Source organism: Leopardus geoffroyi, chromosome B4 (assembly GCF_018350155.1).
Source record: "Leopardus geoffroyi isolate Oge1 chromosome B4, O.geoffroyi_Oge1_pat1.0, whole genome shotgun sequence".
NCBI lineage: Eukaryota > Metazoa > Chordata > Mammalia > Carnivora > Felidae > Leopardus > Leopardus geoffroyi.
Genome location: NC_059341.1, coordinates 96,459,567 through 96,478,991, shown reverse-complemented (window position 1 = coordinate 96,478,991; position 19,425 = coordinate 96,459,567).

The following is a 19,425-nucleotide window of genomic DNA, read 5'->3' as shown; positions in this document are numbered from 1 at the left end:
GGTGAGGAGTAGATTGAATAGTCTTGAAGATGGATCTAGGGTCTTTCCTCTGTGTCAGAAGAAAGGCAGCTACTGGACTGGAAGGTTTAAATAGAGAAGTGATCTGACTTATGTTTTAATAGGATTACTCTGTCAGACTGTAGGTGGGTGTATTAGTTTCCTATTTGTGCTATAATGAATTTCTACAAATTTACTAGTTTAAACCAATACAAATTTATTATCTTATGGTTCTATAGGTCAGAAGTTCTACTGGGCTACAATCAAGGGGTCAGTGAGATTGCATTCCTTTTGGAGGCTCCAGGGGCTAATCTATTTCCTTATTTTTTCCAGCTTACAGAGGCCACTTGTATTGCTTGGTTCTTTTCTCTATCTTCAAATCCTTCTCTTTCTCACTCTCTCTTATCTCCTTCTTCCACTTATAAGGACCCTCATAGTTACATTGGGCCCACATGGATAAGCCAAGATAATCTTTCTATCTGAAGATCCTTAACTTAATCACACCTACAAGGTCCCTTTTGCCATGTAATGTAACATATTCACAGATTTGGGGTATTATGACATGGACGTTTTGGGAGAGCCATTATTTTGCCTACCACAGTCCATCCTCTGGCCTCTGTCTTACATACAAAATGTATTCTTCCAATCCCCACATCCCCCAACATCTCAACTCATCACAGCAGCGACTCTCAAAGTCCAGACAACCTCATCTAAATCTCACTAACTGAAAAGTCCCAGATCTCATAATCTAACCAGATATAGTGTAGGCTCTGGGTATAATTTATCCTAAGGCACAATTCCTCTCCATCTGTGAACCTACGAAATTCCAGAAACAAGTTAGCTGCTCTAAAAACACAGTGGTGAGAGGGGTATAGGATAATAGTTACAGACATTCCCTTTCAAAAAGAGAAAAAATGGAAGGAAAAAGGAGTCACCAGTCCCAAACAGTTTTGAATCTAGGTGGGCAAACAGCATTATGTTTCAAGATCTTTGGGTTTATGGAAGCCTTCATTACTTTTTCATGAAGAGTAAGTAGTATGGGCTTGCAGCTGAGTATTTTTATCAGTCTGTTTTCTGCTTATAGAATTTTGGGAGTCTGGCAGCCTTTTTTATTTGTTCTCTGTCTTTTCCAGTCCAAACTGGTTCTGCTTTTATAAAGTTTTTGAGTCTTATGCGTCCCTTGTGTATGTCTTGGGATTTATTCCATTAGACAAGAGGCTCTTCCATAGGTCTTTCCTAGGTAATCCCATCCCAATTTTTAGGTTCTTTTGAAGTGGCTCAGGGGGAATCTATGAATCACATGCTTAATCTTTTCAAAGAGTTCTTTTTGTGATCGAATACTCCAGTCTTTTGGACCCTTCCAAGGCACTAACAATATATATTATACATATATGAATATTTATTTGAGGTATTATCTGTTTACAGTAAAATTCATAAATTTCAAGTAAACAGTTACATGGATTTTAACATGTTTACACATCCTTGTAACCACCACCCAGATCAAACTATAGAACATTTCAATTCTCCTAACATTTTTTTTTGGTGACTTTTCAGTCAATACCCTCAGCAACTTCCCAGAAGTAATGACTATTCTGATCTTTATCATTGTAGATCTGGCCGGTCAGTTTGTGGAGCTAACATTTTCTGATGAGTTGGATGTGAGATGTGAGGAATAGAGGAGAATCAAAGGTTACCCCAAGGTTTTTGGCCTGAACTACTAGATGTTGCTATTAATGGAGGTGGGGGAGGCTGTGGGGGGAATAGGTTGTGAGGTAGGGAGGATAAAATATCAGGCACTCAATTTTGGATACGTAAATCTTGAGATATATACTAGATGTCCAAGTGGAGGTACCAAGTAAGCAATTTTTTATGTGAATTTGAAGTTTGGAACTAGTGACATAAATTTGGGCATCGTCAGCATTTTGATAGTCTTTAAAGCCCTGAAAGTTGGAGTGATCAATATATAGAGAAGTCTGAGGATGGAGTGCTGCAATACTCCAATTAAGTGTTAAAAGATCAGGAAGTTGAGGAGGAACCAACAAAGGAGACTGAATAGGAGCAATCTGAGAAGAGGACAACCAGTAGCATTGCTACCCTGAAAGCCATCTCAAAGTTCGATGTGGCATGATGACAATGTTAAATTTTTAACATAAGAATTACTTTTGTGGTCCTTAAAAAGCATATGAACAACTGCATTAGTAATATCTTCCAGAAATACAAGTAATGAACTATTACAAAAGTGGACAAAAAATTGTATCACTAGTAATTTTGAAATGACCAACGATCAATTAATTGATATTCTTTTATGATGACTGCTTACTTTGGACTTCAATTTGATACTTGGGCTTTGTTGGTCCCTGAAACTCTCATAAGAAAATTGGCCTTGGTAAACTTCACAGGAAATAGATTATAGAAATAGAGAACAAGAAAAATATCTCAAACCCATGCAACATCAAATAGAGGTTGTTAAAAAGCCTTGTAATTCTACATGAATTCCAACTTTTAGAGAGAGTGGGGAGTTTCTCTTTAAATATCATCCTAAAAATTGGGCTTTAGCTGGAATAGACTCAAAAGAGGCACCTGAATCAGCCAGGTGTAGGCTAATTTCCACCCAGCTATCCGCTAACAGTCAGTCAATTGATATCCCAGTTATTCAGTTTCTTCCAAGCAGTGATTGTCAACTGCTTATATCATTGCTAACTTTGGTTTTCTAATGAGAATTAGTAACTCTTGGAACTAGGCAGCTACCATGAAATTCTTTTTGTTGTGACTACAAGCATATTGCAACCTTAGACCCTTATATTATTTATGATAATGTTCATTGAACTTGTGATGCTGATGATGAGAACACCATGTGGGCTAGTCTGATAGTATGAAACTGCAAGTGGAAAATTATACACCATGTCACAGTCTCCATCTTGAACATTTTTCAGATTTCTCAGCGCTGTGTAATACAATGGTGCTGTGTGACCCTCATGTCTTCAGAGAGGAAATTATATGGAAAATTATTCTCAGCAGATTGACTGATGACTTGTTAATGATGGCAATGTAACCTGTGTTAATGGAAGATTTGTTAGCTGCATTTTGGATGGCTGATCACATGCTGTTGTGGTCCCACTTGCAGTTCTTACTTGGGTGGGTTGGCAAATGCTTGCTATTTTAAACTGGTTTTGGAGGTAGGTGAAAGAGGACATTAAAGTCTCTGAAAGAGCTTTCCCTTCTGTTTTTAAACATGATTAGAAGCTATCTTTTATTTATTGAGGATGATTTATATTTATTTATTGAAGTATGGCCAAATTTACAAAGATCTGAGCAGTAAACTAATCAGCATCAAATTTAGGTATGCTTAACCAATAGGTGCCTTTTTGTTTTGTACCTTTTCCCCTTAGTTTTCAGTGTGTGTGTGTGTGTGTGTGTGTGTGGTGTACGTATGTGTGTTTTCTGAAGAGTAGCTCTGGAAATGTGGAAAGTTGCTTTCTCCTATGGAAATATTGAATATCAAATAAGGAACTAACAAAGCTATGTTTTTCCACTTCAAAGATGTGGGAACTCAAAATGCATTTTAAAAATACCAACTCATAGTGAATGCCGATTAGATGATCTGATACTACATTGGTAATATATTTGGTATTGTAGTTCTTGTACTTTTATAACAAAGTGTGTGACTCAGAGTACATGATCAATAAATATTTTTTTAATTTAACTGGGAAATGAAGTTGGGCTGGCATAGAAATCACATCATTAATCAGTTTCTTTTGCTAGTTTGTTTATCAGTGCATCTATTAATTTGTTTTATAGTTAATACCTGCCATTTATTATAAGTTGTGATAGGTCTTGTAAAAAATATGAGAAATATGATGTGGACCTTGATTTCAAAGGATTTACAGTTTCAAGTGGGAGATGATATATATGCAAGGGATTAGAAGGTAAAGTAGAAAATTATTACGGTGGGAAAAGATATTCTGAGTTCCAAGTTTATAAGCTCATGGAATTTTGGAACCTAAAACTGTGGTAAGCTCAGGGACATCTGTGAATATTTATTTATTTACCTTTGTTTATTTACTTGTTATTTACCTTTGTTTATTTACCTGTTATAAACTCTTTAAAATGATGTAATAAGAATTTCTCTTTAAGGAGACAAGTTAGTTTTAAATTTCACTTCCACAATAAAAAGGCTAGAGTGCCCATTGAAATTGGCATGAAATTCACAAGAGGTTGTCCTATGCTGCTTATTGTCTTGTAATAACTGAGGGTCTCTGAATTAGCTCTGCCTACTCTCTCTTACAGGTAATTTATATTTTAAAACTTTAAAAAAATTTAGAGAGACAGATCACAAAAGGGAGAGAGGGGGAGAGGGGCAGAGGGAGAGAAAGTCTTAAGTAAGCTCCATGCTCAGCATGGGGTCCTGGGACCCGGAGCTCCATCCCACCCCCCTGGGATCATAAACTAAACTGAAATCAAGAGTAGGATGCTCAACCGACTGAGTCACCCAGGTGCCCCCCCAAAACTTTTTAATATTAGAAATTTTAAACATAGCAATATGTTGTTTTTTCTTTTCCTTTTATTAAAAAAATTGTTTAATGTTTATTCATTTTTGAGAGACAGAGAGAGACAGAGTGCAAGCAGGGGAGGGGCAAAGAGAGAGGGAGACAATCTGAAGCAGGCTCCAGGCTCTGACTGTCAGCACAGAGCCCGTCATGGGGCTCAAACCCATGAACCATAAGATCATGACCTGAGCTGAAGTCGGATGCTTAACTGACTGAGCCATCCAGGTGCCCCTATTTTTTTTTATTCCAGAATTTCTCTTAAATTCCGTGCTGAAAATACAGCACTTTTTAAAATTAAGATGTACAACTAAACTGGTGGTTGTTACCATGATCCTGACTCCTTTTGTAGGATGTTGCCAAGGCTTTGATGTAACAGCAACTAAAAAAGTAATAATAGCTTCATATTTTATTTGTAAAACATTTAATTCTGTTAAAACCATAACCAATATTATAAACATGGCATATATGTATTTCTATTAATGTGAAGCCTTTGCTATATTTATACTTTAAAACATTATTTGGTGATTTAATTCTGTCAATAGGAAGGCAATACCGACATCCTTTTATTTTTCAGGATTCTCTTACATTTTGTACTTATAAGAAGCTTATGCATTGAAACTATGGTGGAGAATAGGGGAGAATAGCTGGAGAATAGGGGAGGAGGGTGGTTAACAGTGAATTTGTGGAAGTATGTCAATATTTTAACTCCTGACAGGAACATACCATTGTGTGTTCGCTGAATATTAGCTCTGTCTATAAATTTAATTTTACTTTCCTCATTTGTAAAATAAGTAAAAAAACTAACATACTCATAGAAGCTTTGCCTGCCTCATAGAGTTTTTGCGAGATTCAAATAAAATATTTGTAAAATAGTAACAATAGTTTTCTGTCAAGCATCGTTGAAAGAGCTGCAATCACTAGAGCATACAGTTCTCACAAGAATCTTATGAGGTAAGTAAGCACGATTATTCCCATTAGAACAACCCTAGGGGCACCTGGGTGGCTCAGTCAGTTGAGCGCCGACTTCAGCTCAGGTCACGATCTCGCGGTCCGTGAGTTCCAGCCCTGCATTGGGCCCCTGTGCTGACAGCTCAGAGCCCGGAGCCTGTTTCAGATTCTGTGTCTCTCTCTCTCTGACCCTCTCCCATTCATGCTCTCTCTCTGTCTCAAAAATAAATAAACATTAAAAAAAAAAAAAAAAGAACAACCCTATAAGCCAATATGTTTGTAATCCACATTTTACAGAAGGAGAGAGTGAGTTCAGAGATTAGGTAATTTGTCTAAAATCACATAGCTAGTTAGTTCCTGGGTAGAGATAGGATTCAAACACTGATCTTCATTAAAAATATAAAAGCAAAAACTTAATATATAATAGTAAGAACCAGTTCCGTTGATTACACACTTCATATACAGTAGTACATAACTTGTGTATCCATATTATAATATTATAATTATAAATTATTTTCGTCCTTTTTCAGATGGCTAACTAATACTTACACTCTATAACCCTGGTCAAAATTTGGCCAAGGGAAATGAGAAAACCTGGGAGGTAAAAGCACAATTAAAACCATGTTAAGTTGGGGTAATGTGTTCAAACATTGAGTTTAGTTTGGAGCTCAGTGTTATACTGGCAAGAAATTCTGTCTCTCAAAATGGGGTTTTCAATTTCTTTATTAATAAACACACCATTAAACATTGTATTGCCTAAGTGTCAGATATGGTAAAAAATGTTCAAACATCATACTTAATGGAGAAACCCTAGAAGCCTTCCCTTTAAGGTCAGTAACAAACAGGGATGTATGCTATGACCCTTTCTGTTCAACAAAGAACTGGACATCCTGGCCAATGAAATATGAGAAATAAAAGAAATAAGGGATAAGACCGTAAGGGAAGAGACAAAACTGTCAGTATGTGTAGATGATTTAATTATTCACACACATACAAAACTAAGAGAATCAACAGACAGGCTTTTAAGGCTTGAGCACAAATCAATAAGTCACAATCAACAGAATTCTTTTACACCAATACACATTAGAAAATGGAATAGACCACAATGTGATATTTATGATAGCCAGAAGGAAATCTGTAAGTATCTAGGATGCAAAATTTATTATGGAGAACATTTTGAAACATTGTAAAAGGACATAAAAGTAGACCTAACTAGGAGAAAGAAATACAATACTTGTGGAGAGAAGATTTAATATTGTAAAGATGTAAATTCTCCAATTAAAACATAAACTTAATGAAGCTAAAATAAAGAATGCAACAGAAGTGAAACCAGTATTTATAAATCCATATATAGCTAAAACAGTTCTTCAAAAGAGATATGGGGAAATATCTTACCAAATACTAAGATATGTTAGCAAGCTATAGTAATATGATATTGATACTAAAGATTCCAAGTAGATATAGAATATAATAGAGTCTAAAATAAATATATGTGTATAGGGGGATTTGGTGAATTGCTGGTAGATATTTGAGGAAATGGTAAATTATTCAGTAAACAGTATTGTGAAAATTGGCAAAATATTTGGAGAAAAACAGGCCCAAAGCTTACACCACAAAATAATACAAAAATAATCTCCCATTGAAATAGAGATCTAGAAGTAAAAAGACAAATCTGTAAAATATAAAAATGACTATTATTAAGAATGTTGGAGAATATCATTGTAACAATAGAATGGGAAAATATTTCTTTTAAAAAAAATTTTTTTTTCAACGTTTATTTATTTTTGGGACAGAGAGAGACAGAGCATGAACAGGGGAGGGGCAGAGAGAGAGGGAGACACAGAATCGGAAACAAGGCTCAGGCTCTGAGCGGTCAGCACAGAGCCCGATGCGGGGCTCGAACTCACGGACCGCGAGATCGTGACCTGGCTGAAGTTGGACGCTTAACCGACTGCGCCACCCAGGCGCCCCAGGGAAAATATTTCTTAAATTAGGTGAAAAAAGCACAGACCATAAAGAAAAAAAAAATTGCTGTAATTATGACATCAAAATAAAAGATTTCTGCTTTGTGTAGGATAAAATAGAATGGGAGAAAATGTTTGGGATTTGAACAACCAACAAAGAATCAAACTGTAAGAAAATCCTATGAACCATCAATAAAAAGCCAGATAATCCAGTAGAAGAAAGAGCAAAGACTATATATATACAGAGACAATTCACAGAAGGGGTTAACTAAAATAACTAAAAAGCACTTGAAAAGAGCTCAACTTGTATAATTGAAAATTGAAACTTTACACATGATAATGGCAACAAATAAAAAGTTAGGTAATCTGTAGAACTACCAAGATGCCTGAGGTGCTTCAGGCTTCTCCCCTTGGCTTCTCTCCAGCGGAACCGCTGGTCTTTCCACCCTGCAGCTCAGAGCTGGGAGAGGAAGGGTGCAGAAGCCCCAGGGTCAGATAAGGGCTATGTCCTAATTAGCAGAGTGTTGTGTTTGCAATATTCTACTGGTTGAAGCAGTCACAGGTCTAACCCAGATGCAAGAGGGTGGAGAAATTGATTCTACTCCTTCATGCAAAGCATCAAGTCCACATTACTGAAGAGTTTGGGAGAAGGGAGATAATGTTGCATATCTGAAAACCTGTCATGGTTGCTCATTCATTTTTTTTTTTTATCATGCCTTTTCCATTAAAAAAATGCTTTTATTCAGGTCTCAGTTGGCTAGAGCACTTCTTAAAGTAATTATTTCACAGGAATGATGTACTTCCTGAATCTGTATCAGATCTTTTCGCCCTTAGAGGTGAATGATAGTTTGAATGCATACAGAAACCCTGGATCACAATCTTTGTCTTTAAAGCATTTGGAGCATTTAGTGTTGTACAGATGTCTGTTTCTAAATGCTTTTGTCTTTTTGCATTTTCTCTAGTTTCCCACTTTCCATCCCCTCTTCTGGTTTGGATATATGTAGTTTTCCTTTCCTAAAGCCTTCAAATTCAGGAATTTCATCAGTGAACATCCAGGTTTGTTTCTTCCCACATAAATTTGAGCTGGTGCTCATTAATCCATGGGACTAAAGAAACAAGCCTTCTCAGCTAAAGGAAAACTTATTCCACAATTCTTAGTGATTTTTGTTTACCTTATATGTTCTATTTATATACAGTCTCTATTGTAAGTAAATCATATCTCTTGGATTTGTTCTCCATATCTCTTGGTTTTTACATTTTTTAAACAAATTCACTGATTCAACTTTTTCTAGTAATCTTTTATAAAATGTGGTGCCTTTATGATAATAATAATTTTGAATAAATCAATATTTGCACCCTTTAGATTTCTTTCATAGGTATAGTATATTTTCAATTCTTGCTTAGGATACAAATAAAAGATGTTGTTAATGTTCCTCCCATTTCTTTCAGTAAGTCTGTTTAAAGGGAAATTTTTATCTAGTGTTTCAGATCCCTAGATCTCTTTAAAACTACTAAATAATGTAGTAGTAGTAGAAATAATCTTTCTCTTCTGCAAATTCCCACACTGGGGATACATGAGTTGATGCTTCCCCAGCATTTGGAGTTACACATTTCATAGATTCTATAGATTGTAATTCAAAGCTTTCAGATCCTAACACGTAAGAGTGAAAGATTTGTTTGTTGTCATGGGCTGAGGAAAGTAGGTGTGGCTCCTTCTGTCTTTCAGGTGCATGTGCTGTCTCCTCAGAAATGCTTCTCTGAGTTGACCCTTAAATCTAAAGTGACCTACCCAGCTTTCCCTCTTTCAAAGGTTGGCAACAGAACTATGGCCCACAGGCTAACTCTGGCCCGCTGCCTACTTTCATAAATGAAATTTTACTGAAACACAGCCACACCCACTCACTTATGTATTGTCTATATTTGTTTTTGTGCTGTAGCATCAGAGTGGAGGAGGAGTTCTAACAGAGGCCATATGGCCTGTGAAACCATTTACTAACATGGCCCTTCAGAGAAAAAATTTGCTGACCCCTGTTCTATCTCATCATCCTATTTGTTTCCTTTATGCCATGTATCATACTTACAATTGTTTTATGTATTTCTTTGGTTATTTGTTATCATATCCCTTCAAAGACGAAAGCTCCATGAGGTCAGGTACTTAGTCTGCCTTGCTCATCTCTGTGTCTCCAGGAAACTGGCACCCTGTTTGGAATGTAATTGACACATAATGGTTGCTTAATACATAAATAAATTAGATATATTTTTTGAAATGTTTATTTATTTTTGAGAGAAAGAGTGTAAGTGGGGGAGGGGCAGAGAGAGAGGGAGACACAGAATCCAAAGCAGATGCCAGGCTCTGAACTGTCAGCACAGAGCCCGACGCGGGGCTTGAACTCATGGACTAAAAGATCATGACCTGAGCTGAAGTCGGTCACTTACCCCACTGAGCCACCCAAGTGCCCCAAATAAATTAGATATTAAAATGCTATATTATTCTGCTTATTTCACTGGGAATTTGGGAGCAGGATGGGAGAATTTTGGCTCAGTTAGCATATTAAATTGGAAGTAGGTAACAAGAATATAAAGGGTCCGAGACACAGATTTAGAAAGGAAGGTTGAGATGGAGTAGACTGAAAGATGTGAGGAAACCAGTAGAGACCAGTACCCAAAAGTCAAAGGCAGAAGGATTTCAAGGACAGGGAGGAAACAATTTCATCAAGTGCAACAGAGAGACATCATATAAACAAGATTTGAAAATTGTCTTCTGGGTTTAACAACAGAGACCTTTATGACATTGACAAGGGCTGTTTCAGTGGAGTGGTTGGGGGCTATATTAGTCTGTGAGGGTTGCTGTAACAAAGAACCACAAACTTGGTGGCTTAAAATGATAGAAATTTATCCTCTCACTGGAAAGAATAAATTAGAAGTCTAGAGGTTAAGGGTGCCTGGGTGGCTCAGTCAGTTAAGCCTCCAACTCTTGGTTTCTGTTGAGATCATGATCTCACAGTTTGTTGAGTTTGAGCCCCACGACGGACTCTGTGCTGACAGCATGGAACCTGCTAGGATTCTGTTTCTCCTTTCTTTCTGCCCCTCCCCAGCTCTCGTGCCCTCCCTGTCTTTCCCTCTCTCTCTAACTCTCTTTCTCACTCTCTCTCAAAATAAACATTAAAAAAAAAATACAAATCTAAAAAAAAAAAAACAGAAAAGAAAAAGTCTAGAGGCTAGAAGTCTGAAATCAAAGTGTCGACAGGGCCATGCAGACTCTAGGGGAGGGTCCTGCCTTGTCTCTTTCTAGCTTTTGGGGCCTGCCGACAATCCTTGGTATTCCTTGGTTTGCTGTTGCATGACTCCAGTCCTTGCTTCCCTCCTCACAAGGTGGTGTTCCTTAGGTATGTCCCAGTGTCATTGTGTCTTTACATGACCTTCTCATGACCAGTTATTGGATTTAGGGATGACCTTGTATCCAGTATGACCTTATGTTAACTCAATTTCATCCTTAAAGACCTTATTGGGAAATGAGGTACTGGGGTGAGGATTTCAGCATGTTTGGGGGGCACAATTCAACCAACAACAGGAGCAGAAGTCAGACTGCCGTGTGTTGAGAAGTGAATACTGCAAGGAAGTAAAGACAATGAGTAAGATCTTCAAAAGTCTTGGTGGTGAAGAGAAGGAGAGAAGTAGAGCAGTAGTTAAAGACATGAGGTTTAGGAAGATGTTCAAATGGCCAAGGGAAAAATTCACTAGAGAGGGGAAACTAAAAGATATAGGGGAGAGAAAACGTGAACATTATCAGGATGAGAAGGCAGGAGAGGATCGTGGTAGAGACTGTTACTTCTCCCTCGATAGCCATTCTTCCTTAAATTTTAGCTGGGTTCATAATTGTCCATATGAAGAATATATTTCCTAACTTCCTTTGCAGCTGGGTGAGCCTCGTAAGTTAGATTCTGGTCAGTGGGAGGAAGGTTGGTGTCTTGTGTATGTATTGACTGGAATGCGTACACATTGGCTGGAGCTTCGGTCGTTATCTTGAACCATGAGGTGGAAGCCGTATGTTGAGAATAATGAAGACACGTGCCAAAAAAGGAGCCATATCTCTGATGTTTGTGCAAGTATTATAATAGCCCTGATTTGCTTATGTAGGGTCTTAATTTTTGTAAAAGAGAAATAAATCTCGGTTTTGCTTAGGCCACTATTGTTTTGTGTTCTTCACTTTCTGCTGAACTTAATTGTGACTGAACATAGATAGACCTAGGATGCAGTAGATTAGGCTCTGTTCAGGCAGAAGGTAACCTAATTCATTGGGGCAGGAGGGGAGGATGGTATAATGGTTATGGATATAGATGCACGGTAAGTAGATGGTGGGAAGTTTAGAGAGATGGTGTCTTAAGGCATTGGTTTTCTCTGTAAAATGAAAGTAGACTTAGTTTGTTGAGAATACCAAAAGAGATTTGTAGAGCAGGTTTGAGTTGGATGTTGAAGATTTAACAAGAAGTTATTGCGAGGCATGAGAAAGCTGACAAGTGAGGGTTTAGGGGTGACATTGAGGTTAGAGACTACATCATTATAAGACTCAAGTGAATTCCTCTTGTCATGGTCAGTGGGATGGGAGAAGGTTTATAATAGAGGCATCCATGATTAGACTTTTGCTTTTTGGGAGTAAAGAAAGGGCAGGGGGCTTTGCAGAACACTTTAGCCAGCTTCTATTCGACACTTCCCACATAGTAGATGGACTGCACAAACATGCCAAAATGAACAATACAGACTTCACTCCAACTGTAAAAGGAGCCAGTTTGGAAAGCTCGGCCCTTGGGGAAAGCTCCTGAATACAGGGGTACAGTATGTGGGGAGGTGAGTGGATGCCATTTCTGACCATGTGAAGTGAAGAAATACCTTAATATTTCATGGGTCCTACTGTAACCATGATCTTCTTCTTCTTTTTTTGACAGGATTCATTTTATTTATTTATTTTTTAAACTACAATTTATTGTCAAGTTGGCTAACACAACAGTGTGTACAGGGTGCACTTTGTTTTGGGTGTAGATTCCTGTGGTTCATCACTTATGTACAACACCCAGTGCTCATCCCAACAAGCACCCTCCTCAATGCCCATCACCCATTTTCCCCTCCCCCGCCATCAACCTTCAGTTTCCTCTGTATTTAAGAGTCTTTTATGGTTTGCCTTCCTCCCTCTCTGTTTGTAACTATTTTTCCCCCTCCTCTTCCCCCATGGTCTTCTGTTAAGTTCTCAAGTTCCACATATGAGTGAAAACATATGATATCTGTCCTTCTCTGACTGACTTATTTCACTTAGCATAATACCCTCCAGCTCCATCCACATTGCTGCAACTGACAGGATTTCATTCTTTCTCATTGCCAAGTAGTATTCCATTGTATATATAAACCACATCTTCTTTATCCATTCATCAGTTGATGGACATTTAGGCTCTTTCCATAATTTGGCTATTGTTGATAGTGCTACTATAAACATTGGAGTACATTCACCCCTATGAATCAGCAGTAGTGTGATTTCTGGGTCATAAGGTAGGTCTATTTTTAATTTTTTGAGGAACTTCCACACTGTTTCCCAGAGCAGCTGCACCAGTTTGCATTCCCACTAACAGTGCAAGAGGGTGTCCCTTTCTCCACATCCTCACCAGCATCTGTTGTTTCCTGAGTTGTTAATTTTAGCCACTCTGACCTGTAATCACCATCTTTAATGTTTATTTTTGAGAGACAGAGACAGAGCGTGAGTTGGGGAGGGGCAGAGAGAGAGGGAGACACAGAATCTGAAGCAGGCTCCAGGCTCTGAGCTGTCAGCACAGAGCCTGACACGGGGCTTGAACCCACGAGCAGTGAGATCATGACCTGAGCCCAAGTCAGATGCTTAACCAGCTGAGCCACCCAGGCACCCCCTGTAATCACCATTAAAAAAATTTTTTTTTAACATTCATTTTTGAGAGACAGAGAGAGACAGGGCATGAATGGGGGGAGGGGCAGAGAGAGGGAGACACAGAATCCAATGCATGCTCCAGTCTCTAGGCTCTGGGCTGTCAGCACAGAGCCTGATGTGGGGCTGGAACCCATAACCTGTGAGATCATGACCTGAGCTGAAGTTGGACACTTAACCAACTGAGCCACCCAGGTGGCCCTGTAACCACCATCTTTAAGACAAAGGGAAATCAGTCTAACTGGGCAGTTGATTCACTACTGCTCCAAGCTCTACTAATCCTGCTGATTCTACTGAGTGATGAGCATCCTTGTACAATAGCACAACACAAGGAAAGAGGGCAGCAAGCCCTGCTTCTTAACTTAAAGAAGCCTTCATTAGACCAATATTTGGTCTTGAGTTTATCACTGCAGTGAAAAAATATATCATTTAGAGATAAAAGGCAGTGTCTCAGCAAATCATGATATAATCATGATGAAATTTGTTATTGGTTTTAGAACTTGACAGTTTTCAAGATACATTTTGATTATATGTGATCTCATTTACTCTATAAACAACACTGTAAGGTAGGATTTATTGTGATTATTTAACTTACAAATGAGGACGTTGAGGCTCAGAGAGGTTAATGATTTTTCCAGGACATGTAACTAGCAAACATTAGAATCAAATTTTGACTCCAGGGTCCCAAAGGGTGCATTTCACTGTGTTCATCTTCAATATGATGATTACTCACAATAAGTAATTAGTCTGGACAGCTCCACTGTGAAACAGCAAGGTTTTCATTTTCCATAGAAGCTCTCCAAGAGTCTGAGGCTTTTTTAAATTATTATTTAAAACTTCAGTTTGTGGTTTGTGGTTGTTAGTTCAAGGCAACATATCCACCTAAAATGGAATCTCTCTTCTGTTGAATTTGCTTTATTTTCTAAAGCCTATAAATCTTAAACTCTTGAAGATTGTACTTGGAGGCGCTGTTGAATGAATAAAATATATCACATTCATGCTGGCCTCTAGAGGTCACAAATGCAACAGAATCTTGCTCCCTTCTCTTCTCTCCAAGAGTGTTTTTGACAGCCCACAAACCACTATGGTTTTGATGCATGTGTGTGGTCACCGTAATTCTTACGATTTTAATGATTGCATTACAAGAACAAGTTTGCTTACAAATATGTCCAGAACTTTACTTTTTATACCAGCATTTTCTGAGTATTCATAGCTTTGGAGAACAGGCAAAAAACAAAAAAAAAAAAACCAAAAAAAAAACCAAAAAAAAAAACAATAGAAAGATTTTTTTTTATTTTTGGAATCTCTGCAAACTATTTTTTTTTAATGAAGAAAGTGAGATCATATTATTCTAAGAAGACCCATTGGAATTATTTGATACCACTTTTGGAATCTGGGTAAATCAATGTACCAATGACAAATAAAAACACTTATTTTATAGATAGAGGCAATGAAAATATTTGAAAAAGAATTCATTTGCATATAAAAATAAATGGGAAAGTACTGTTAGTTTGCTATTTATGTGAAATAGTTAAAACTTAAAACTTAAATTGGCTTAGATAGTATGACAACATTTTAAGAAGCAATAAAGTTGGTGGTCAGTAGAGCCTTGAGTTTTTTAATACTTGAATTTTACGGTGTTTTCCTAATAAAAATCTCTGCCACTTAATGGTCATTTATAACCTGCTGGACATAATGCTAAATATTCTTTAAAAAATTTTTTTCTTAACGTTTATTCATTTTTGAGAGACAGAGACAGAGCACGAGAGACAGAGAGAAAGGGAGACAAGGATCTGAAGCAGGCTCCAGGCTCTGAGTGGTCAGCCCAGAGCCTGACACGGGCTCGAACTCACGGACCAGAAGATCGTGACCTGAGCCGAAGTCGGATGCTTAACCGACTGAGCCACCCAGGCGCCCACCCCTCCCCCCTGCTAAATATTCTTTAAACATATTATCCCATTTCTTTTCACAACAACCTTATGCAAACCTTTTGTTAAATTTAGAAATTGATGCCTTTTATTTGCATGCTTTTTCCTAGGAAATGCTTCAAACTCTTTCCCACTATATATTAATTTGGAGAAAATAAGCACAGCTATTTAAAACTTCCGGTGTCTATATAAAATAAAAATATTTGTCAATTCAGTACACATGTTCACACTGAGAGACAAAAAACGAAAGTAATTCCAGGTGAATATAGGCAGTCAATAAAATATATGGCTATTATTGCTGTATCACTACCTAAGTTTTGTTTCTGTTCCTTCGAGATGACCTCATAAAGCCACTTCTCCATCTATTGCCTGCTATGAATTGCAATACTGCACAGTTAGTACTTAGTAGTAGCACCAGCCAGGAAACAATATTGAAAATTACTCATTATGTCATTTTTACAGAGGAAAAGTTAAGACTTAATGAGATGTACAGATAGCATCAGGGTAAATGCCCTCTCCCTTCTGAGCTGGGTTCTGCGTGTGGAAAGAGCATGCCTGGGCTTTGAAGTTAAAGAAGGCTGGGTTTAAATTCTGACTCCATTATTTTGGGCAAGTTATTTATCCTCTCTGAGCCAGGTTTCTCTCTGTGAAATGGGATAATTATATATTCTGAGAATGAAACTACCAGCATGGTGACTGCACGGCCATCCTTCGTCCTCTTTACCTTTCTCTGACAGGCAGTCATTAACTCCTTAGCGCTATAGGAAAGAAGGAAGGAAACAGCTGTGAGGTAGAGTATTCCCTACTCTCCATTATCTTTACCACTTCCTCTCCAGCAGATGGCTTCTATTAATGCTCAGCAGTCACTATTTTTTAATTAGATGATTGGAAAAGGAAGGGGATTATGGTGACTGCTGGCTGGCATCTGGGATAGTTGGCAAGAGCAGTTTGGAATAACATACCCTGTGAATCAAGGGTTTTGTATGTTATGCCGTAGGGGTCTCAGAGCAATTCTTCAAATACAAAGGACAGCAAAAGAGAAATACTATTTGTAAAGCAGACAGGCAATATAGCAAAAGGGTTGTGGGAACAGGTTCCAAGCCAGGCCACCTGGCTTTAAATTCCACCTCTGTCACTTGCTAGATCTGGAACCCTTTGCACATTACTTAAACTTTCTGTGCCTCAGTTTCTTCATCTTTCCAACATGATGATTATTAGAGTCCTTACCTCATGGACTGTTGTGAAAGTTTCCCTGGGTTAATATGTATGAAGCATTAGAGCACAGCCTAAAATGTTTTAAGCACTGTAAGGTGTTTACTGTTGTTACTAATGATTACAAAATAAAAATAACACCAACTAGGCTGCCTAAGTTAAGAAAGTGTAAATTAGCCTCATTAAAAAATATTATTAATGTAGGTTGTTTCCCTCTGCACCTCAAATTTTGATCCTGGCTTGTGGATGTGAGTAACTGAAAACAATGCACAGTTGAAACCGGAGTGTAAATTCCAGGAGATAAAATAGAGCCGAACCACCATATTTATGGTGTTCACACCAAACCTAAAATGAATCCAGGTTTGCTTTATGCCAGCACCTGCTTTGTGTGATTTTGTTTTAAAGAGTAGGTGGTCCCTAAAAGACAGTATGGTCTTTGCTAAGTGTTTCAAAATGTCTGATGAAGCTTCAACATTCGAACTAAGACCAGCCCAAGTGATTTTGTTCTAAAAAGTGGGGCTTGATTTGTATATTTGTATATCTTATTTGCAGTAGGAACCTCTGAAACAAAGAGCACTAAATCTTGCCAAATCTAATGTCATAGAGACACAATCATATGATGTATCTTTATCTTTTCTTTTCTCCTTTTTGGTCTTTCCTTTTTTCCCACTGCACACTAATTTAAGAAAACAAGCTTGAAAAGTAGAGTAAGACTTGCATTTAGACTGCCTTTGATTGTTTGTGGGTAGGTAGTTTCCCTTACATCTAGATGAATTTTCTTATAGATAGCTATAGTTAACTCAAACTCAGCACATTAATGAAACATTCTCTCTCAAAGCTCCCAGTTGTGGGCCTCCTCTTGTTCCACCAAGAGCACCTTCACTTACCCAGTTTTCCATCTTAGATACAGTGAGTCACTGTTTTGATCATAGACGCTTATTAAATCTACATCTGGAAAAACTGTGAAGTCTCTTTCATTCCCAGGGCCAGCCTCACCCTCTGCCACTCTTTGCCCTACAGCTTATGTTTGGCTATGTTGGATACTGTAGGCATTTTTATGGTTTTGGCTGTAAATCTAAAATTCTGCAAAAAGATTGCTTTTAATGTGTTCTTTTAGGTACCTCTAGAATCTCAGTTTAGTCTGCGTCGGGCTCTGGGCTGATGGCTCGGAGCCTGGAGCCTGTTTCCGATTCTGTGTCTCCCTCTCTCTCTGCCCCTCCCCCGTTCATGCTCTGTCTCTCTCTGTCCCAGGAATGAATAAACGTTGAAAAAAAAAAAATTTAGAATCTCAGTTTAGAGATTCTAGATTAATTACAGAATTCAGCATTTCTTTCTAGCAACCCAGGAGATCTCTTTGTTTCCTTAGTTGTATGTGTCCTGGAATGTGGGAGATGCTCATGAATGTTTGCTGAATGAATGAATGAGTCCCCCCAAAGGATGCCAGTTTACTCGTGTGCCGAAATGGGTTCACACAAGATGGTTTCAATTATGAAGTAGTTCTGAGAAACAAAATGTAAACATAATTTATTTGAATTAATGGCTAGGAGGGATTCTAGTTTCGAGAGCACGCATAGCTTAGTAAATCTAAGATTTGAAGAGAAGTATTAGTGAAGATTAAGTTTTTCTAGCACTCAGAGAGAGTAATCAATCAGGTCTGCAATCAGGGTTTTTTTTTTTAATGTGATAAGAAAAAGAGCCAATTCCCCTCCAAGCTACCCCCCACCCCCACACCATAAATCTAAGGCAGGAATGGCCAGCTGTCCATCAGAGATTTTTGCTTACCCTCCATAGTGTCGAGCTGTTTCTAGGAGCTAACTGTGCAGACAGCCCTTCCAGGTGTTGGTGGTGCTACATCTTAATTCCCACAAGCAGATAATAGAGGATGTGAATTACTTTACTCCTGGACTAAGGAGGTTAAGGAGTGGTATGCCTTCTCTATTCTGTCTTTCTCCATCCACCAGCTGACCTCAGAGGACTACAAGACTTCCAGCAAGTGACAGAGAAACAAGGTGGAAAGAACCTTTGTTAAGTTAACATTTGTTCAGTAGAGGCTAAGGTATTCAATAGTGAGCCCAGAAGACCACAAAAGAAGTGAAATGGAGACGTCTTTATTCACAGGTCCTGAGGAGGCACACAGAATGCTTCAAGGACCTTGAGGGGAGGTCAAGGCAGGGTGCTGGCAGGCAGAGCAGCAGCACTTGGGACCCATGTCTTTTAGTGTGGAGTGCTTTGGGACTCCCAGGGTGAGGCCAGATTGATCATTTCAAATGAAAAGAATCAGGGAGAGTGCTTATCCTAAGGTGGATAGGGGAATCACATCAGGAAGTTACATTTACTTGTAACTCTGTAGGCTGTTGTCTAGGGCATGTGCTAGAGGGAGAGGTTGCTTAGCCACAAAAATGGAGACTGAGGCAGCTATGTTACAGAGTAGTTTAGCTAAACTTTCAGTGATCATCAAATGGAAGAAAGCCACCTTTACACCAGGAATGTACACAATGGACACTTACTTGAACATGAAATAGACTTCCATTGTGTTCGATTACCAGAATTTTGGGGGTGTATTTGTTATAGCTGCTGGTATTTCTCTAATTCACCATCCTATTCCTATGTGTACATATACTGACTCTATAATAATATTGCGTATCCTACACAGGATGGTAATTTGTCCCATAAATTTTTGTACCTACCACAATACTTAATATAGGGCTGAACATATTCTTTTCAATTCATAAGCATCCATGTTTATAGAATTGTGGATATCAGATAACATGATTGAAACTATCTTCTGTGAAATATCTTTTTCTGTCTTCTTAAAACATAGAACAGTAGTTTGGATGGTAAATCATCTGATTTGATGGCTAATTTTTTTTTTTTTAAGTAACGAT